We start from the raw sequence: 21,361 nt of genomic DNA, 5'->3' as shown, positions 1-21,361 counted from the left end.
TATTGATGAATATATGTAAAACACTTATTTATGAACTATTCAAAATATGGGATTGAGTTTAAAATGTGTTCTTTTGTAATACAACATAGCTATTCTTGTTTACAGATTAGAAATCCTTGCTTGTTTAACATTAGAATACATATTAAGAAACTTTAACACAGGCACAGAATTTGATCACCAATACTAAATTAATGATCCCTTCTGTATCACTAAAATAGGTGCTGTGGCTAAGTGGTTAAAGCGCCTGTCTCGTAAACAGGAAATCCTGAGTTCAAATCTCAGCTGCACCTTATTATTGGTCCTTACATGTAAAAATAATTTTCATCACGCAAATGTTTAATACATTTTAAAAAGAAAAGTGTTGTTCTGTGAACATTAGAATGGGTCATCTTAAATTGAAAAACAAAAAAACGTGGTATTGTGAAGATTTTCAAAGTAATGCTTTGAATGAAAAAGGGAAAAAAAAGTGACAAAGAGCAAAATGGAGATAAAAAATCATTCTAGAGTTGAATTCAAGTAATGCATTCTTAAAGAAGGCATGATTAAAACATTTATGAACAAGATAAGCAATATATCAATGAGGTGTTTATGAATAGGATCAGTATCCTCGTCTAAAGTTGTTGAGTAGAGCGTTTTCTGAACTGAGAAATGATTATGAAAGTGAAAAACTCAGGATTCTCTTGAACACCATATGGCAAACTGTTCCTTAAAGCATTTTCAAGAGGGTGCTGTGGCTTAGCTGGTTAAAGCGCCTGTCTAGTAAACAGGAGATCCTGAGTTCAAATCTCAGCAGTGCCTTGCTTTCCTTATTCTTAAATAAAAAACTGTTTTCATTAAGTCGTCCTGCGATTCAATTCAATTAGAAAAGTCTGATTTATCTTTCGGTTGAACAGATCATCTTAAACCTAATAAAAACTGAAAGTGTTTTCAATATTATAGTAACAATACTGTGATTGCAAAATCAAAAAGGTATTTCAATGAGCAAGAGGCAGATGAAATATAACCCTAGATTTGAGCAATATTGATGAATATATGTAAAACTCTTATTTATGAACTATTCAAAATATGGGATTGAGTTTAAAATGTGTTCTTTTGTAATACAACATAGCTATTCTTGTTTACAGATTAGGAATCCTTGCTTGTTTAACATTAGAATACATATTAAGACACTTTAACACAGGCACAGTATTTGATCACCAATACTAAATTAATGATTCCTTCTGTATCACTAAAATAGGTGCTGTGGCTAAGTGGTTAAAGCGCCTGTCTCGTAACCAGGAAATCCTGAGTTCAAATCTCAGCAGCACCTTATTATTGGTCCTTACATGTAAAAATAATTTTCATCACGCTAATGTTTAATACATTTTAAAAAGAAAAGTGTTGTTCTGTGAACATTAGAATGGGTCATCTTAAATTGAAAAACTAAAAAACGTGGTATTGTGAAGATTTTCAAAGTAATGCTTTGAATGAAAAAGGGAAAAAAGAGTGACAAAGAGCAAAATAGAGATGAAAAATCATTCTAGAGTTGAAATCAAGTAATGCATTCTTGGGGGGGCGTGGCTAGCCGAGCAGCGAGATGGCCGCTCTTTGAGTGAGCTCCGCCGGCTACTCCGATTGATCCTTGCATAATCCTGTTCCTGGCGACTGCGGAACCCCACACCTCCCGGGTTCTGCTACCTACACCCTGGTGATCCTCCGACCCGAGTTGGGAGCGCGGGGACGGTTCCCCTTCGAAGCGGAGACGGACTACTTTTTTGCCGGCTGGCGGGCTGGTCCTGACCCGCGCCGGAAGTGCCTCTCGCTGGAAGCCACGAGACACTGTGGGCCGCGGCTGTAGAGGCCCCAGCTGATTGAGCGGTACTTGCCGTGGGCACCTCGCTGTTAAACCCCCACTGCTGCCGACGGAGAGTTACCCTGGCGGAAGGCTGCGGGGAGATAGCGGAGACCGGCGCGGCTTGGCAGAACAGCCGCGCCGTGGTGCAGTGATCCTGCAGCCGCCAAAGGCGGCGCTGGCCAGTGTCGAGCCCGGTGGAGATCGGAGAAGTTGGCCTGCGCCAGCTACATCAAGGCGACGACCGGAGAGGAGGTGAGAGGGTGCCAAGGAGGGACGAGGAGCCCTGTCGATCCTGCCGTTCCGCAGTAGCGCCGGGACCTCCCGCTGATCTTCAGCTCGGCGGGACACACAACTGCACGCACGGAGAAGCACCTTGCAGCCCTGAATCCCCTGAGCCCCGGTGCTGCGCTTTTCTAGTGGTGTGAGCGGACCCCTCATTGCACTGCGGGAGCCCGCCACTTTGAATCCGGAGACGGCCCTAGTTAAACGCTGAAGCTTGCTGAGCTCACTGGGCACCTACAGAGGTCACTAACGCGGCTGGCCCTACTTGCCGCGTGTGAATAGTCACGCCTGGCGCGCACTGGCACCGCCTGGACAGTCACGTTCATACGGGGCACTTGCTAGCGGTGGCACAGAGGGGTGCTGCCCCATTGCTTGGCCGGTGGATATCTCTAGACTGCTGAGATGGGGAAAAATGACGCCAAACAACCTAAGCTGACTTTTGACAGTAGAAAGCCACCGAAGAACGCGACAATGGAGCCGGATGTTGGCGCATCGTCATCGCAGGGTGCTGCCCCGGACATAGACTTTGGGGCCCTCATCATGGAGGTGAGGACCAGCCTGAAGAGCATAGATGCAAAACTTGATACCCTGACGGCGCAACTCGAAACCGTGAAGGCTAAGGTGGACACCCACGAGAAGAGACTGGACTGTCTCGAAAATAGGCAAACTGAATGTTGCGAATTCCAGCAACAGGCTAAGCGGCACATCACGACGCTGGAGCGGGAACTCGACAATTTGCGCGCCAAGTCGGACGATTTGGAAGCGCGCTCCAGAAGATCCAACATCCGCATTACGGGCATTCCAGAGACTACAAACACGGGAAAGATGGAATCGTTTGTGTCGAGCCTCCTGCATGAACTGTTCGACCCGGACTTGTCCCCAGTGTTCACGGTGGAGAGGGCACACAGGTCCCTGGGGAAGAAACCCCCGGTGGGAGTCCCACCGCGTCCGATCCTGGCTAAATTACTTAACTACCAAGATAGGGACGTCATTCTACGTTTGGCGAGAGAGAAGGGTAAGATCACGCATCAGGGTAATCACATCTCCTTCTACCCAGATTTCACCCCTCTGGTGCAAGCGGCCCGGAAGGAATTCTTACCAGCGAAGAAAGTTCTACTACAAGCCGGCATGCCCTACTCTCTCCTATACCCGGCAAAGCTGAAGGTCCACCACGAAAACACCTCTCACTTCTTCACTGACGCCAAATCAGCCCTCAAATTCGCTAAACACATTTGTGCTGGGGCCAGGAGAAAATCGCCAAGACTCGAGGAAGCTTCGGAGCACCTGAGTGACAACGACTGAGGTCTCTGACATGCTCACCCTGCAAGGCTGCAAATTTACTCTTTGTGTCACAGTTGAAAGCCGGATTGAACTCTCGCACAGGTTTGCTCCTCCCGAACTGACTAATTGGGGGTGAGTTACTGAGACGCCATTGTGCACCAGCTTGTGCTGCCGTCTCCGCGCTCCCACTGGGACACTGGTTGGCTGCGGACCTTGAGGACTACGGGGTGGGGGCACTGCCAGAACCCAGGACCACTAAAGTTTGATAGTAGCCACCCCGCGTATACGGGGGTGTTAGCCGAGCGCACCACGCCTCATGGGGTGCCTCCCTTTGTTGTTAATGTTGGGGTATTTCCACGCATTGCGTACATGTTACTGGGATATGTCACGACCTGATTGGGGGGTTGCTGAGGGAAGGGGGTGGAGGGGGGGTTTTCATATGTTGCGAGTTTTGGTTCGTATTGGGTGCAATGTACTACTACACATGCCTATATTTCTGTGCGCTGGGTCTGCGGCTATGGTGTCTAGGTGCCAGGATGGCTTCCGGGGGCGGGGTTATGGGATGGGGGTTCGGGGCTGTCAAGTGCTTTAATGGGAGGTATCAAACTCTGGACTTGGAACATTAGAGGCCTTGGGGACTTCAAAAAAGCCCGTTTGCTGCATGGCGTGTTGTCAAGACACAATGTAGATATTTGCTTCCTACAAGAAACACATCTGAATGTCACCCCCTCAGCTAGATTGAAGAATTCAAGATGGGCGCACGTTTATTCTTCCATTTACTCAAATTTTGCGAGGGGCTTAGCTATACTCATTCGCAGAGGGTTGGATTGGCGGGAGTACTCCCATGTGAGGGATGCGGAGGGAAGATATGTCCTGCTCCATGGGGCTTTACAGGGGCGACCCATTGTCCTAGCTGCAATCTATGGCCCGAATGTGGATGATCCTGACTTTTTTAGAAATGTTTGGGCGAAAATTGTGTTGCTGGATTGCCAGACGGTAGTGTTGGGGGGGGATTTCAACGTTGTGTTAAATGATGACACGGATCGCAGAGGTGTGAGCAGACCGCAGCACACTAGAGCGCGTCAAGCGATCTCTGATATCATGAGTGAGGGTCTACTTTCAGATGTGTGGCGAGTTAGAAATCCAGGTGCAAAAGTAGGGACCTGCTACACCTATCATAAGGCTGCTTGGTCGCGACTAGATTTCTGGTTGGTGTCTCCTGAGGTTGCGACATGGGTGGCAAATGTTGATATTATGGCTAGATCACTATCAGACCATGCTCCGTGTATGTTGGTATTGCATCCCCCCGACGCTGCACATAGGGCGTTCCAATGGCGCCTTCCCCCACACGCCCTCACAGACCCTGTGTTTGTAGAGGAGATAAGAGAGGATATCACTAATTACTTTGCTGAGAATGCTGGGTCTGCCACTTCTGAAGCCATTGTGTGGGATGCATTTAAAGCTGTTATAAGGGGTCAATGTATTGCACGAAAAGCAGGGGTCCTACGCACCATAAGAGACGCGTTAGCTAAACTTGAGGGGGAACTGAAGGACCTAGATGTTGCTTTTAGCTCCGGCCCATCGTTTGCGACTGCTGGCGCTCTGAAAGCTAAACTGTTGGCATTTAATGAGGAGGCGGAGCGAGAGGTGTGGTTTCTAGGGAAGCAGGCAGAGGCGCGCAGGTATGGGGAGGGAGATAGGCCAAGCAGGACTCTTGCCAGACTGATTGCTCCTCGCACACAGTCGAACTACATACACACTATCTATGATAACACCGGACGTCTAGTAGTAGGCCAAGAGGCGGTGTTAGGCGCCTTCGCAGACTTCTATGCTGCCCTGTACACCTCAAGACAGCCCACGACACCGGCGTCACTGCGAGACTTCCTTGACTCCATAGCACTCGTGTGGTTCAACAACAACCACAGACAATACATGGACCTCACCGTTACAGTGCAAGATATCGCCCAGGTGATTAAAAGCATGCCGGCCAATAAAGCTCCTGGCCCAGATGGCCTAACCACCTCCTTTTATAAAACCTACGTGGCTGAACTAGCGCCGAGACTACACTCTGTGTTTGTCGAGGCTCTCGAGTCAAATTCCCTCCCAGACTCCATGCGTGAGGCTCTCATTGTCACGCTCCTCAAGCCAGACAAAGATGAACAACAGCTGGACTCTTACAGGCCCCTGTCCCTTATAAACGTAGATGCCAAAATATACGCAAAAGTAATTGCCGATAGATTACAACCGTTGTTGCCGATGATAGCGCTCCCAGATCAATCGGGATTCATCCCTGGCCGAGCAACATCACATAATCTCAGAACGATCTTTTCGGTCCTTCACTATTTACACCCGTCAGTACAGGCAGCGGTGGTGTTTCTGGACGCCACCAAAGCCTTCGACTCCTTAGAATGGCCCTACCTCTTCAGTGTACTGAGGCGGATGGGATTCAGCCAAAACTTCATGACCCTTATCAAGCTCATCTACACGAAACCCAGAGCCCGAGTGAGCGTTAATGGTCTCGTCTCCAAGCCATTCGATGTCTCGAGGGGTACTAGGCAGGGCTGCCCTCTGTCCCCGCTCCTCTTTGCGATTGCGATGGAGCCACTTGCGGCTCGAGTTCGGCAGCACCACACTGCCAGGGGCATCGGATTTAGTGCTAGAAGCTTACTGATCTCGCTGTACGCGGACGATGTCACCTTGTACGTCCTGAACCCTAAAGACAACCTGAGCCCACTACTTCGAGAATTTGTGAGATTTGAGGGTTTGGCAGGGATATCCATTAATTGGTCGAAGTCAGTGGCCTTCCCCCTGACGGAGAGCACTGTTAGACCTGCCCCTGACTACCCCCTCAGGTGGGAGACGGAAGCTGTCAAGTATTTGGGCATCTGGATCAGCCGAGATGTGCAGGAGTTGTGGTCGCTGAATTTTGGTAGGGCGGTGGACTGGTTGGAAGGAAAGGTCGAAGTCTGGAATAGGCTACCGCTGTCCCTGGTCGCTAGAATTGCACTGGCCAAAATGGTGGTCCTTCCCAAATTCTTGTACTTGTTCGTCAACGTACCACTACCTATGACAACGCACTTCCACACCCGGGTCCGCTCACTACTGCTGAAACTGGTGTGGGCCGGCGGCCAAGCCAGAGTCTCCTGGGACCTACTCACACTTCCGCTCCGACAGGGAGGCCTGGGGGCCCCGGACTTGAAGCTCTATTCACTCTGTGCGCAAGCTCAGTTCCTGCATTTCTGGGCCTACCCCACCCCCTACCAGCCGCATGTGGCGGTGGAACTGGCAGTGGTCGCCCCATTGCCATTACGAGTGGCACTATATGGAGAGGTTACGTGCCCGTCGCGTGAGGTAGACACAGTGGAAATGGTCCGCTGGTCCTGGCGAGAACTTCGGAAACGAGCTGGTCTCTCCCTGCTTTATGCGCCGGCGGTTCCTCTGAGGGGCAACCCGATGCTGCCTTGTTTGACGGCAAGAGGTGACGTCCTCACTATCCGTGGGAATCGACTTCTCACCTTCGCTGACCTATATCCAGATGGCTCATTTTTCGAGATGCCTGCGGATGGGGATGACCAGCCCTGCACGTTTGCTGACAAATTACTATATCATTCCCTTAGGGAATCTTGCAAGAAGATAGGACCGTGCTTCCCGGAAGAGCCTTGCGCACTAGCCGCCCTCCAAAACTTGCTCTCACGACCTTCCCCTAAGAAGCTGGTGTCCAGATTATATAACTGCATGCAGGAACAAGCCCCAGTGACAGTAGCCACGGCCAAGACCGCTTGGGCTGAGGACCTGGGGGACCAGCTGCCGGATGACGCATGGGAGTATTGCTGCGCGCAACTCACAGCTCTATCCCCAAGTTACCGACTGCGGCTTATCCACTTCAAATTCCTACACAGATACTACCGCACTCCGACACTACTACGCCGTATGGGTATCCGTGAGGATGCCTCTTGCTGGAAATGTGGGGGTGACGATGCAACCTTTATTCATGTGGCTTGGAGCTGCCCCAAGCTGAGGGCATACTGGTCAGAGGTCTTCAATGCCATCAATCAAATCACACAAAGGAGTGACTCACCGTCTCCACTGCTGGGATTGCTGGGGTATGTTAAGTACACTGAGCCCTGCGACAGGAAACTACATGCATTACTCCTGTTATACGCCAAACGACAGATCGCTATACACTGGGGCAGGCCGGCCCTCCCCACGCTCGAGAGCTGGATCAGGGATGTGACTTACGGCCACACACAACTGACGCACTATTGGGAGACCATGCCCACCGCTTCCAGACCCACTGACATATGGGGCCCGTTTGTACAGTGGACTACAGAACGCACGGCCCCTGACTCCACAGGTACCTCACGTGCTACGAGTATTTCAGACGACATGGGCTAAAGGTACGCGCTGCGTAGGTTAATGATTGGGGTCCCGCTGTCCCGCGCTTACACTGACAGGAACTGCCCAGATGCAAGTTTTGCGTTTACTGCCTCCACTGACCCGGATGGAGTCCCCTGCCCCCCCCCCATCCTACTGGTCCTCCTGTGGACAATTCACTACCCCTCCCCCCCTCCCCCCCACCCCATACGTCCTTCGCTAATTCGTACACAGCCAAGATGCCTTTCCGTGCCCGCCTTGAACATGGCTGGCCCTCTATCTGGACAACCTGTGGCAGGCCCGCGCGACCCCTTTGTGAACTGGAGTGTTGTATGGATGCTGTTTCCACGTACTTGCACCTATGTTTGAAGTTTCTGGTTTAGCTTGTTGGGGGGTCCTGTTGGGAGAAAAATGGTGCTGACAGACACATCCTTTTTATAGGCTGCTGCAGCGGGTGGTTGACTGCTGCTTACTCGGGGGCGGCTTCATTGATTTTCGCTATCTTTCAATTGTCAGCAGCACTGTCAGAAAAGTAAGACCGTTTACTCGCTAGAGATGCACTGCAAACACTGAAGATTTTATTGTATCTTAAGTTTACCTCTGAATGATCAACCCGGCCGGATGATGGCCTCTGAGATATTTCTATGTAATCTTTGTATAACCTACCTGATAGCGGCCTGCCTCCGGGTTGTTGGCGTGACGCAGTGTGCATCTTCTTTTTCATTTGTTCATAATAAATGTCTTACAAAAAAAAAAAAAAAAAAAGTAATGCATTCTTAAAGAAGGCATAATTAAAACATTTATGAACAGGATAAGCAATATATCAATGAGGTGTTTATGAATAGGATCAGTATGCTCGTCTAAACTATTTGAGTAGTGCGTTTTCTGAACTGAGAAATGATTATGAAAGTGAAAAACTCAGGTTTCTCTTGAACACCATATGGCAAACTGTTCCTTAAAGCATTTTCAAGAGGGTGCTGTGGCTTAGCTGGTTAAAGCGCCTGTCTAGTAAACAGGAGATCCTGAGTTCAAATCTCAGCAGTGCCTTGCTTTCCTCATTCTTATATAAAAAACTATTTTCATTAAGTCGTCCTGCAATTCAATTCAATTAGAAAAGTCTGATTTATCTTTCGGTTGAACAGATCATCTTAAACCTAATAAAAACTGATAGTGTTTTCAATATTATAGTAACAATACTGTAATTGCAAAAATCAAAAAGGTATTTCAATGAGCAAGAGGCAGATGAAATATAACCCTAGATTTGAGCAATATTGATTAATATATGTAAAACACTTATTTATGAACTATTCAACATATGGGATTGAGTTTAAAATGTGTTCTTTTTTAATACAACATAGCTATTCTTGTTTACAGATTAGGAATCCTTGCTTGTTTAACATTAGAATACTTATTAAGACACTTTAACACAGGCACAGAATTTGATCACCAATACTAAATTAATGATCCCTTCTGTATCACTAAAATAGGTGCTGTGGCTAAGTGGTTAAAGCGCATGTCTCGTAACCAGGAAATCCTGAGTTCAAATCTCAGCAGCACCTTATTATTGGTCCTTACATGTAAAAATAATTTTCATCACGCAAATGTTTAATACATTTTAAAAAGAAAAGTGTTGTTCTGTGAACATTAGAATGGGTCATCTTAAATTGAAAAACAAAAAAACATGGTATTGTGAAGATTTTCAAAGTAATGCTTTGAATGAAAAAGGGAAAAAAGAGTGACAAAGAGCAAAATAGAGATAAAAAATCATTCTAGAGTTGAAATCAAGTAATGCATTCTTAAAGAAGGCATAATTAAAACATTTATGAACAGGATAAGCAATATATCAATGAGGTGTTTATCAATAGGATCAGTATCCTCATCTAAAGTAGTTGAGTAGAGCGTTTTCTGAACTGAGAAATGATTATGAAAGTGAAAAACTCAGGATTCTCCTGAACACCATATGGCAAACTGTTCCTTAAAGCATTTTCAAGAGGGTGCTGTGGCTTAGCTGGTTAAAGTGCCTGTCTAGTAAACAGGAGATCCTGAGTTCAAATCTCAGCAGTGCCTTGCTTTCCTCATTCTTAAATAAAAAACTATTTTCATTAATTCGTCCTGCGATTCAATTAAATTAGAAAAGTCTGATTTATCTTTCGGTTGAACAGATCATCTTAAACCTAATAAAAACTGAAAGTGTTTTCAATATTATAGTAACAATACTGTGATTGCAAAATCAAAAAGGTATTTCAATGAGCAAGAGGCAGATGAAATATAACCCTATATTTGAGCAATATTGATGAATATATGTAAAACACTTATTTATGAACTATTCAAAATATGGGATTGAGTTCAAAATGTGTTTTTTTTTAATACAACGTAGCAATTCTTGTTTACAGATTAGGAATCCTTGCTTGTTTAACATTAGAATACATATTAAGACACTTTAACACAGGCACAGAATTTGATCACCAATCCTAAATTAATAATCCCTTCTATATCACTAAAGTAGGTGCTGTGGCTAAGTGGTTAAAGCGCCTGTCTCGTAAACAGGAAATCCTGAGTTCAAATCTCAGCAGCACCTTATTATTGGTCCTTACATGTAAAAATAATTTTCATCACACAAATGTTTAATACATTTTAAAAAGAAAAGTGTTGTTCTGTGAACATTAGAATGGGTCATCTTAAATTGAAAAACAAAAAAACGTGGTATTGTGAAGATTTTCAAAGTAATGCTTTGAATGAAAAAGGGAAAAAAGAGTGACAAAGAGCAAAATAGAGATAAAAAATCATTCTAGAGTTGAATTCAAGTAATGCATTCTTAAAGAAGGCATGATTAAAACATTTATGAACAAGATAAGCAATATATCAATGAGGTATTTATGAATAGGATCAGTATCCTCGTCTAAAGTAGTTGAGTAGAGCGTTTTCTGAACTGAGAAATGATTATGAAAGTGAAAAACTCAGGATTCTCTTGAACACCATATCGCAAACTGTTCCTTAGAGCATTTTCAAGAGGGTGTTGTGGCTTAGCTGGTTAAAGCGCCTGTCTAGTAAACAGGAGATCCTGAGTTCAAATCTCAGCAGTGCCTTGCTTTCCTCATTCTTAAATAAAAAACTATTTTCATTAAGTCGTCCTGCGATTCAATTCAATTAGCAAAGTCTGATTTATCTTTCGGTTGAACAGATCATCTTAAACCTAATAAAAACTGAAATTGTTTTCAATATTATAGTAACAATACTGTGATTGCAAAAATCAAAAAGGTATTTCAATGAGCAAGAGGCAGATGAAATATAACCCTAGATTTGAGCAATATTGATTAATATATGTAAAACACTTATTTATGAACTATTCAACATATGGGATTGAGTTTAAAATGTGTTCTTTTTTAATACAACATAGCTATTCTTGTTTACAGATTAGGAATCCTTGCTTGTTTAACATTAGAATACTTATTAAGACACTTTAACACAGGCACAGAATTTGATCACCAATACTAAATTAATGATCCCTTTTGTATCACTAAAATAGGTGCTGTGGCTAAGTGGTTAAAGCACATGTCTCGTAACCAGGAAATCCTGAGTTCAAATCTCAGCAGCACCTTATTATTGGTCCTTACATGTAAAAATAATTTTCATCACGCAAATGTTTAATACATTTTAAAAAGAAAAGTGTTGTTCTGTGAACATTAGAATGGGTCATCTTAAATTGAAAAACAAAAAAACATGGTATTGTGAAGATTTTCAAAGTAATGCTTTGAATGAAAAAGGGAAAAAAGAGTGACAAAGAGCAAAATAGAGATAAAAAATCATTCTAGAGTTGAAATCAAGTAATGCATTCTTAAAGAAGGCATAATTAAAACATTTATGAACAGGATAAGCAATATATCAATGAGGTGTTTATCAATAGGATCAGTATCCTCGTCTAAAGTAGTTGAGTAGAGCGTTTTCTGAACTGAGAAATGATTATGAAAGTGAAAAACTCAGGATTCTCTTGAACACCATATGGCAAACTGTTCCTTAAAGCATTTTCAAGAGGGTGCTGTGGCTTAGCTGGTTAAAGTGCCTGTCTAGTAAACAGGAGATCCTTAGTTCAAATCTCAGCAGTGCCTTGCTTTCCTCATTCTTAAATAAAAAACTATTTTCATTAATTCGTCCTGCGATTCAATTAAATTAGAAAAGTCTGATTTATCTTTCAGATGAACTGATCATCTTAAACCTAATAAAAACTGAAAGTGTTTTCAATATTATAGTAACAATACTGTGATTGCAAAATCAAAAAGGTATTTCAATTAGGGGTGGGCGGAATTTGCGGAATTAACCTTCGCAAATTATCGCGAGAATGTTTAAAATTATCGCAAACAAGCAGAAATATCGTGAAGATGCGGAAGTTTTTTTCCGGCATGTTCGCGAGATTTTCTGCATGGTTGCGGGTCGCCAACTTACCCATGTGGTTGCTTGCGGGCGCGGCCATCTTGATTTGAGTTGTTCTCGCGGTGCATGATCGCGAGAAGAACGACGTGATCGCGCGACGCATGACGTCACTGCGGGCGCGAACTGTCGCGAGACAGCGCAAATGGCTAAAAACAATACAACATCTCATGGAGAACGCGACCGGATCAAGAAAACTTGTCGGCGAACGCAGGGATTCAGGTAAGGCGATCGCGCGCGCGCGAGAATGTATTATTTTACAGCGCGAGCAAGAAACAAATTATCGCCAAGCTGCGGAAACCGGAATTTTTGACATTTTCGCGCTCTCCGCGGAACGCAAAAATGTCAAATTATCGCAATTTCCGCGAACGGAACGAAATTTTTGCCCAGGCCTAATTTCAATGAGCAAGAGGCAGATGAAATATAACCCTATATTTGAGCAATATTGATGAATATATGTAAAACACTTATTTATGAACTATTCAAAATATGGGATTGAGTTCAAAATGTGTTCTTTTTTAATACAACGTAGCATTTCTTGTTTACAGATTAGGAATCCTTGCTTGTTTAACATTAGAATACATATTAAGACACTTTAACACAGGCACAGAATTTGATCACCAATCCTAAATTAATAATCCCTTCTATATCACTAAAGTAGGTGCTGTGGCTAAGTGGTTAAAGCGCCTGTCTCGTAAACAGGAAATCCTGAGTTCAAATCTCAGCAGCACCTTATTATTGGTCCTTACATGTAAAAATAATTTTCAGCACACAAATGTTTAATACATTTTAAAAAGAAAAGTGTTGTTCTGTGAACATTAGAATGGGTCATCTTAAATTGAAAAAAAAAAACATGGTATTGTGAAGATTTTCAAAGTAATGCTTTGAATGAAAAAGGGAAAAAAGAGTGACAAAGAGCAAAATAGAGATAAAAAATCATTCTAGAGTTGAAATCAAGTAATGCATTCTTAAAGAAGGCATAATTAAAACATTTATGAACAGGATAAGCAATATATCAATGAGGTGTTTATCAATAGGATCAGTATCCTCGTCTAAAGTAGTTGAGTAGAGCGTTTTCTGAACTGAGAAATGATTATGAAAGTGAAAAACTCAGGATTCTCTTGAACACCATATGGCAAACTGTTCCTTAAAGCATTTTCAAGAGGGTGCTGTGGCTTAGCTGGTTAAAGTGCCTGTCTAGTAAACAGGAGATCCTGAGTTCAAATCTCAGCAGTGCCTTGCTTTCCTCATTCTTAAATAAAAAACTATTTTCATTAATTCGTCCTGCGATTCAAATAAATTAGAAAAGTCTGATTTATCTTTCGGTTGAACAGATCATCTTAAACCTAATAAAAACTGAAAGTGTTTTCAATATTATAGTAACAATACTGTGATTGCAAAATCAAAAAGGTATTTCAATGAGCAAGAGGCAGATGAAATATAACCCTATATTTGAGCAATATTGATGAATATATGTAAAACACTTATTTATGAACTATTCAAAATATGGGATTGAGTTCAAAATGTGTTCTTTTTTAATACAACGTAGCATTTCTTGTTTACAGATTAGGAATCCTTGCTTGTTTAACATTAGAATACATATTAAGACACTTTAACACAGGCACAGAATTTGATCACCAATCCTAAATTAATAATCCCTCCTATATCACTAAAGTAGGTGATGTGGCTAAGTGGTTAAAGCGCCTGTCTCGTAAACAGGAAATCCTGAGTTCAAATCTCAGCAGCACCTTATTATTGGTCCTTACATGTAAAAATAATTTTCATCACGCAAATGTTTAATACATTTTAAAAAGAAAAGTGTTGTTCTGTGAACATTAGAATGGGTCATCTTAAATTGAAAAACAAAAAAACGTGGTATTGTGAAGATTTTCAAAGTAATGCTTTGAATGAAAAAGGGAAAAAAGAGTGACAAAGAGCAAAATAGAGATAAAAAATCATTCTAGAGTTGAATTCAAGTAATGCATTCTTAAAGAAGGCATGATTAAAACATTTATGAACAAGATAAGCAATATATCAATGAGGTATTTATGAATAGGATCAGTATCCTCGTCTAAAGTAGTTGAGTAGAGCGTTTTCTGAACTGAGAAATGATTATGAAAGTGAAAAACTCAGGATTCTCTTGAACACCATATGGCAAACTGTTCCTTAGAGCATTTTCAAGAGGGTGTTGTGGCTTAGCTGGTTAAAGCGCCTGTCTAGTAAACAGGAGATCCTGAGTTCAAATCTCAGCAGTGCCTTGCTTTCCTCATTCTTAAATAAAAAACTATTTTCATTAAGTCGTCCTGCGATTCAATTCAATTAGCAAAGTCTGATTTATCTTTCGGTTGAACAGATCATCTTAAACCTAATAAAAACTGAAATTGTTTTCAATATTATAGTAACAATACTTTGATTGCAAAAATCAAAAAGGTATTTCAATGAGCAAGAGGCAGATGAAATATAACCCTAGATTTGAGCAATATTGATTAATATATGTAAAACACTTATTTATGAACTATTCAACATATGGGATTGAGTTTAAAATGTGTTCTTTTTTAATACAACATAGCTATTCTTGTTTACAGATTAGGAATCCTTGCTTGTTTAACATTAGAATACTTATTAAGACACTTTAACACAGGCACAGAATTTGATCACCAATACTAAATTAATGATCCCTTCTGTATCACTAAAATAGGTGCTGTGGCTAAGTGGTTAAAGCGCATGTCTCGTAACCAGGAAATCCTGAGTTCAAATCTCAGCAGCACCTTATTATTGGTCCTTACATGTAAAAATAATTTTCATCACGCAAATGTTTAATACATTTTAAAAAGAAAAGTGTTGTTCTGTGAACATTAGAATGGGTCATCTTAAATTGAAAAACAAAAAAACATCGTATTGTGAAGATTTTCAAAGTAATGCTTTGAATGAAAAAGGGAAAAAAGAGTGACAAAGAGCAAAATAGAGATAAAAAATCATTCTAGAGTTGAAATCAAGTAATGCATTCTTAAAGAAGGCATAATTAAAACATTTATGAACAGGATAAGCAATATATCAATGAGGTGTTTATCAATAGGATCAGTATCCTCGTCTAAAGTAGTTGAGTAGAGCGTTTTCTGAACTGAGAAATGATTATGAAAGTGAAAAACTCAGGATTCTCTTGAACACCATATGGCAAACTGTTCCTTAAAGCATTTTCAAGAGGGTGCTGTGGCTTAGCTGGTTAAAGTGCCTGTCTAGTAAACAGGAGATCCTGAGTTCAAATCTCAGCAGTGCCTTGCTTTCCTCATTCTTAAATAAAAAACTATTTTCATTAATTCGTCCTGCGATTCAATTAAATTAGAAAAGTCTGATTTATCTTTCGGTTGAACAGATCATCTTAAACCTAATAAAAACTGAAAGTATTTTCAATATTATAGTAACAATACTGTGATTGCAAAATCAAAAAGGTATTTCAATGAGCAAAAGGCAGATGAAATATAACCCTATATTTGAGCAATATTGATGAATATATGTAAAACACTTATTTATGAACTATTCAAAATATGGGATTGAGTTCAAAATGTGTTCTTTTTTAATACAACGTAGCAATTCTTGTTTACAGATTAGGAATCCTTGCTTGTTTAACATTAGAATACATATTAAGACACATTAACACAGGCACAGAATTTGATCACCAATCCTAAATTAATAATCCCTTCTATATCACTAAAGTAGGTGCTGTGGCTAAGTGGTTAAAGCGCCTGTCTCGTAAACAGGAAATCCTGAGTTCAAATCTCAGCAGCACCTTATTATTGGTCCTTACATGTAAAAATAATTTTCATCACGCAAATGTTTAATACATTTTAAAAAGAAAAGTGTTGTTCTGTGAACATTAGAATGGGTCATCTTAAATTGAAAAACAAAAAAACGTGGTATTGTGAAGATTTTCAAAGTAATGCTTTGAATGAAAAAGGGAAAAAAGAGTGACAAAGAGCAAAATAGAGATAAAAAATCATTCTAGAGTTGAATTCAAGTAATGCATTCTTAAAGAAGGCATGATTAAAACATTTATGAACAAGATAAGCAATATATCAATGAGGTATTTATGAATAGGATCAGTATCCTCGTCTAAAGTAGTTGAGTAGAGCGTTTTCTGAACTGAGAAATGATTATGAAAGTGAAAAACTCAGGATTCTCTTGAACACCATATGGCAAACTGTTCCTTAAAGCATTTTCAAGAGTGTGCTGTGGCTTAGCTGGTTAAAGCGCCTGTCTAGTAAACAGGAGATCCTGAGTTCAAATCTCAGCAGTCCCTTGCTTTCCTCATTCTTAAATAAAAAACTATTTTCATTAAGTCGTCCTGCGATTCAATTAAATTAGAAAAGTCTGATTTATCTTTCGGTTGAACAGATCATCTTAAACCTAATAAAAGCTGAAAGTGTTTTCAATATTATAGTAACAATACTGTGATTGCAAAATCAAAAAGGTATTTCAATGAGCAAGAGGCAGATGAAATATGACCCTAGATTTGAGCAATATTGATGAATATATGTAAAACACTTATTTATAAACTATTCAAAATATGGGATTGAGTTTAAAATGTGTTCTTTTTTAATACAACATAGCTATTCTTGTTTACAGATTAGGAATCCTTGCTTGTTTAACATTAGAATACATATTAAGACACTTTAACACAGGCACAGAAGTTGATCACCAATACTAAATTAATGATCCCTTCTGTATCACTAAAGTAGGTGCTGTGGCTAAGTGGTTAAAGCGCCTGTCTCGTAAACAGGAAATCCTGAGTTCAAATCTCAGCAGCACTTTATTATTGGTCCTTACATGTAAAAATAATTTTCATCACGCAAATGTTTAATACATTTTAAAAAGAAAAGTGTTGTTCTGTGAACATTAGAATGGGTCATCTTAAATTGAAAAACTAAAAAACGTGGTATTGTGAAGATTTTCAAAGTAATGCTTTGAATGAAAAAGGGAAAAAAGAGTGACCAAGAGCAAAATAGAGATAAAAAATCATTCTAGAGTTGAATTCAAGTAATGCATTCTTAAAGAAGGCATGATTAAAACATTTATGAACAAGATAAGCAATATATCAATGAGGTATTTATGAATAGGATCAGTATCCTCGTCTAAAGTAGTTGAGTAGAGCGTTTTCTGAACTGAGAAATGATTATGAAAGTGAAAAACTCAGGATTCTCTTGAACACCATATGGCAAACTGTTCCTTAAAGCATTTTCAAGAGTGTGCTGTGGCTTAGCTGGTTAAAGCGCCTGTCTAGTAAACAGGAGATCCTGAGTTCAAATCTCAGCAGTCCCTTGCTTTCCTCATTCTTAAATAAAAAACTATTTTCATTAAGTCGTCCTGCGATTCAATTAAATTAGAAAAGTCTGATTTATCTTTCGGTTGAACAGATCATCTTAAACCTAATAAAAGCTGAAAGTGTTTTCAATATTATAGTAACAATACTGTGATTGCAAAATCAAAAAGGTATTTCAATGAGCAAGAGGCAGATGAAATATGACCCTAGATTTGAGCAATATTGATGAATATATGTAAAACACTTATTTATAAACTATTCAAAATATGGGATTGAGTTTAAAATGTGTTCTTTTTTAATACAACATAGCTATTCTTGTTTACAGATTAGGAATCCTTGCTTGTTTAACATTAGAATACATATTAAGACACTTTAACACAGGCACAGAAGTTGATCACCAATACTAAATTAATGATCCCTTCTGTATCACTAAAGTAGGTGCTGTGGCTAAGTGGTTAAAGCGCCTGTCTCGTAAACAGGAAATCCTGAGTTCAAATCTCAGCAGCACTTTATTATTGGTCCTTACATGTAAAAATAATTTTCATCACGCAAATGTTTAATACATTTTAAAAAGAAAAGTGTTGTTCTGTGAACATTAGAATGGGTCATCTTAAATTGAAAAACTAAAAAACGTGGTATTGTGAAGATTTTCAAAGTAATGCTTTGAATGAAAAAGGGAAAAAAGAGTGACCAAGAGCAAAATAGAGATGAAAAATCATTCTAGAGTTGAAATCAAGTAATGCATTCTTAAAGAAGGCATAATTAAAACATTTATGAACAGGATAAGCAATATATCAATGAGGTGTTTATGAATAGGATCAGTATCCTCGTCTAAACTATTTGAGTAGTGCATTTTCTGAACTGAGAAATGATAATGAAAGTGAAAAACTCAGGTTTCTCTTGAACACCATATGGCAAACTGTTCCTTAAAGCATTTTCAGGAGGGTGCTGTGGCTTAGCTGGTTAAAGCGCCTGTCTAGTAAACAGGAGATCCTGAGTTCAAATCTCAGCAGTCCCTTGCTTTCCTCATTCTTAAATAAAAAACTATTTTCATTAAGTCGTCCTGCGATTCAATTCAATTAGAAAAGTCTGATTTATCTTTCGGTTGTACAGATCATCTTAAACCTAATAATAACTGAAAGTGTTTTCAATATTATAGTAACAATACTGTGATTGCAAAAATCAAAAAGGTATTTCAATGAGCAAGAGGCAGATGAAATATAACCCTAGATTTGAGCAATATTGATGAATATATGTAAAACTCTTATTTATGAACTATTCAAAATATGGGATTGAGTTTAAAATGTGTTCTTTTGTAATACAACATAGCTGATTTTGTTTACAGATTAGGAATCCTTGCTTGTTTAACATTAGAATACATATTAAGACACTTTAACACAGGCACAGTATTTGATCACCAATACTAAATTAATGATCCCTTCTGCATGACTAAACTAGGTGCTGTGGCAAAGTGGTTAAAGTTCCTGTCTCGTAAACAGGAAATCCTGAGTTCAAATCTCAGCAGCAGCTTATTATTGGTCCTTACATGTAAAAATAATTTTCATCACGCAAATGTTTAATACATTTTAAAAAGAAAAGTGTTGTTCTGTGAACATTAGAATGGGTCATCTTAAATTGAAAAACAAAAAAACGTGGTATTGTGAAGATTTTCAAAGTAATGCTTTGAATGAAAAAGGGAAAAAAGAGTGACAAAGAGCAAAATAGAGATAAAAAATCATTCTAGAGTTGAATTCAAGTAATGCATTCTTAAAGAAGGCATAATTAAAACATTTATGAACAGGATAAGCAATATATCAATGAGGTGTTTATGAATAGGATCAGTATCCTCGTCTAAACTATTTGAGTAGTGCGTTTTCTGAACTGAGAAATTATTATGAAAGTGAAAAACTCAGGATTCTCTTGAACACCATATGGCAAACTGTTCCTTAAAGCATTTTCAAGAGGGTGCTGTGGCTTAGCTGGTTAAAGGGCCTGTCTAGTAAACAGGAGATCCTGAGTTCAAATCTCAGCAGTACCTTTCTTTCCTCATTCTTAAATAAAAAACTATTTTCATTAAGTCGTCCTGCGATTCAATTCAATTAGAAAAGTTCGATTTATCTTTTGGTTGAACAGATCATCTTAAACCTAATAATAACTGAAAGTGTTTTCAATATTATAGTAACAATACTGTGATTGCAAAAATCAAAAAGGTATTTCAATGAGCAAGAGGCAGATGAAATATAACCCTAGATTTGAGCAATATTGATGAATATATGTAAAACACTTATTTATGAACTATTCAAAATATGGGATTGAGTTTAAAATGTGTTATTTTGTAATACAACATAGCTATTCTTGTTTGCAGATTAGGAATCCTTGCTTGTTTAACATTAGAATACATATTAAGACACTTTAACACAGGCACAGAATTTTATCACCAATACTAAATTAACGATCCCTTCTGTATCACTAAAATAGGTGCTGTGACTAAGTGGTTAAAGCGCCTGTCTCGTAAACAGGAAATCCTGAGTTCAAATCTCAGCAGCAGCTTATTATTGGTCCTTACATGTAAAAATAATTTTCATCACGCAAATGTTTAATACATTTTAAAAAGAAAAGTGTTGTTCTGTGAACATTAGAATGGGTCATCTTAAATTGAAAAACAAAAAAACGTGGTATTGTGAAGATTTTCAAAGTAATGCTTTGAATGAAAAAGGGAAAAAAGAGTGACAAAGAGCAAAATAGAGATAAAAAATCATTCTAGAGTTGAATTCAAATAATGCATTCTTAAAGAAGGCATAATTAAAACATTTATGAACAGGATAAGCAATATATCAATGAGGTGTTTATGAATAGGATCAGTATCCTCGTCTAAACTATTTGAGTAGTGCGTTTTCTGAACTGAGAAATGATTATGAAAGTGAAAAACTCAGGTTTCTCTTGAACACCATATGGCAAACTGTTCCTTAAAGCATTTACAAGAGGGTGCTGTGGCTTAGCTGGTTAAAGCGCCTGTCTAGTAAACAGGAGATCCTGAGTTCAAATCTCAGCAGTGCCTTGCTTTCCTCATTCTTAAATAAAATATTATTTTCATTAAGTTGACCGGCGATTGAAATCAATTAGAAAAGTCTGATTTATCTTTCAGTTGAACAGATCATCTTAAACCTAATAAAAACTGAAAGTGTTTTCAATATTATAGTAACAATACTGTGATTGCAAAAATCAAAAAGGTATTTCAATGAGCAAGAGGCAGATGAAATATAACCCTAGATTTGAGCAATCTTGATGAATATATGTAAAACACTTATTTATGAACTAATCAAAATATGGGATTGAGTTTAAAATGTGTTCTTTTGTAATACAACATAGCTATTCTTGTTTACAGATTAGGGATCCTTGCTTGTTTAACATTAGAATACTTATTAAGACAATTTAACACAGGCACAGAATTTGATCACCAACACTAAATTAATGATCCCTTCTGTATCACTAAAATAGGTGCTGTGGCTAAGTGGTTAAAGCGCCTGTCTCGTAAACAGGAAATCCTGAGTTCAAATCTCAGCAGCACCTTAATATTGCTCCTTACATGTAAAAATAATTTTCATCACGCAAATGTTTAATACATTTTAAAAAGAAAAGTGTTGTTCTGTGAACATTAGAATGGGTCATCTTAAATTGAAAAACAAAAAAACGTGGTATTGTGAAGATTTTCAAAGTAATGCTTTGAATGAAAAAGGGAAAAAAGAGTGACAAAGAGCAAAATAGAGATAAAAAATCATTCTAGAGTTGAATTCAAGTAATGCATTCTTAAAGAAGGCATGATTAAAACATTTATGAACAAGATAAGC

At 39.4% G+C, this 21,361-nt stretch overlaps 17 non-coding genes across 17 annotated transcripts; all 17 read left to right on the top strand.

Moving 5' to 3' along the window:
• The first annotated feature begins 217 nt into the window (after positions 1–217).
• On the top strand, positions 218–290 carry TRNAT-CGU (transfer RNA threonine (anticodon CGU)). The gene has a single exon. It is a non-coding gene; the product is annotated as a tRNA-Thr (tRNA).
• A 434-nt stretch (positions 291–724) lies between these two features.
• Positions 725–798, top strand: TRNAT-AGU (transfer RNA threonine (anticodon AGU)). Its single transcript has one exon. It is a non-coding gene; the product is annotated as a tRNA-Thr (tRNA).
• A 438-nt stretch (positions 799–1,236) lies between these two features.
• Positions 1,237–1,309, top strand: TRNAT-CGU (transfer RNA threonine (anticodon CGU)). Its single transcript has one exon. It is a non-coding gene; the product is annotated as a tRNA-Thr (tRNA).
• A 7,435-nt stretch (positions 1,310–8,744) lies between these two features.
• Positions 8,745–8,818, top strand: TRNAT-AGU (transfer RNA threonine (anticodon AGU)). Its single transcript has one exon. It is a non-coding gene; the product is annotated as a tRNA-Thr (tRNA).
• A 946-nt stretch (positions 8,819–9,764) lies between these two features.
• Positions 9,765–9,838, top strand: TRNAT-AGU (transfer RNA threonine (anticodon AGU)). The gene has a single exon. It is a non-coding gene; the product is annotated as a tRNA-Thr (tRNA).
• Positions 9,839–10,276: 438 nt separating this feature from the next.
• On the top strand, positions 10,277–10,349 carry TRNAT-CGU (transfer RNA threonine (anticodon CGU)). The gene has a single exon. It is a non-coding gene; the product is annotated as a tRNA-Thr (tRNA).
• A 434-nt stretch (positions 10,350–10,783) lies between these two features.
• On the top strand, positions 10,784–10,857 carry TRNAT-AGU (transfer RNA threonine (anticodon AGU)). The gene has a single exon. It is a non-coding gene; the product is annotated as a tRNA-Thr (tRNA).
• Positions 10,858–12,856: 1,999 nt separating this feature from the next.
• TRNAT-CGU (transfer RNA threonine (anticodon CGU)) lies at positions 12,857–12,929 on the top strand. The gene has a single exon. It is a non-coding gene; the product is annotated as a tRNA-Thr (tRNA).
• A 432-nt stretch (positions 12,930–13,361) lies between these two features.
• Positions 13,362–13,435, top strand: TRNAT-AGU (transfer RNA threonine (anticodon AGU)). Its single transcript has one exon. It is a non-coding gene; the product is annotated as a tRNA-Thr (tRNA).
• A 438-nt stretch (positions 13,436–13,873) lies between these two features.
• On the top strand, positions 13,874–13,946 carry TRNAT-CGU (transfer RNA threonine (anticodon CGU)). The gene has a single exon. It is a non-coding gene; the product is annotated as a tRNA-Thr (tRNA).
• Positions 13,947–14,380: 434 nt separating this feature from the next.
• TRNAT-AGU (transfer RNA threonine (anticodon AGU)) lies at positions 14,381–14,454 on the top strand. Its single transcript has one exon. It is a non-coding gene; the product is annotated as a tRNA-Thr (tRNA).
• A 946-nt stretch (positions 14,455–15,400) lies between these two features.
• On the top strand, positions 15,401–15,474 carry TRNAT-AGU (transfer RNA threonine (anticodon AGU)). The gene has a single exon. It is a non-coding gene; the product is annotated as a tRNA-Thr (tRNA).
• A 438-nt stretch (positions 15,475–15,912) lies between these two features.
• Positions 15,913–15,985, top strand: TRNAT-CGU (transfer RNA threonine (anticodon CGU)). Its single transcript has one exon. It is a non-coding gene; the product is annotated as a tRNA-Thr (tRNA).
• Positions 15,986–16,931: 946 nt separating this feature from the next.
• TRNAT-CGU (transfer RNA threonine (anticodon CGU)) lies at positions 16,932–17,004 on the top strand. Its single transcript has one exon. It is a non-coding gene; the product is annotated as a tRNA-Thr (tRNA).
• Positions 17,005–17,950: 946 nt separating this feature from the next.
• Positions 17,951–18,023, top strand: TRNAT-CGU (transfer RNA threonine (anticodon CGU)). Its single transcript has one exon. It is a non-coding gene; the product is annotated as a tRNA-Thr (tRNA).
• A 2,474-nt stretch (positions 18,024–20,497) lies between these two features.
• Positions 20,498–20,571, top strand: TRNAT-AGU (transfer RNA threonine (anticodon AGU)). Its single transcript has one exon. It is a non-coding gene; the product is annotated as a tRNA-Thr (tRNA).
• Positions 20,572–21,010: 439 nt separating this feature from the next.
• TRNAT-CGU (transfer RNA threonine (anticodon CGU)) lies at positions 21,011–21,083 on the top strand. The gene has a single exon. It is a non-coding gene; the product is annotated as a tRNA-Thr (tRNA).
• The last annotated feature ends 278 nt before the right edge of the window (positions 21,084–21,361 follow it).

This window comes from Triturus cristatus, chromosome 8, assembly GCF_964204655.1.
Source record: "Triturus cristatus chromosome 8, aTriCri1.1, whole genome shotgun sequence".
Classification (NCBI taxonomy): Eukaryota; Metazoa; Chordata; class Amphibia; order Caudata; family Salamandridae; genus Triturus; species Triturus cristatus.
The sequence above is the reverse complement of the archived record's forward strand: the minus strand, read 5'-3'. Positions and strand labels throughout refer to the sequence as shown.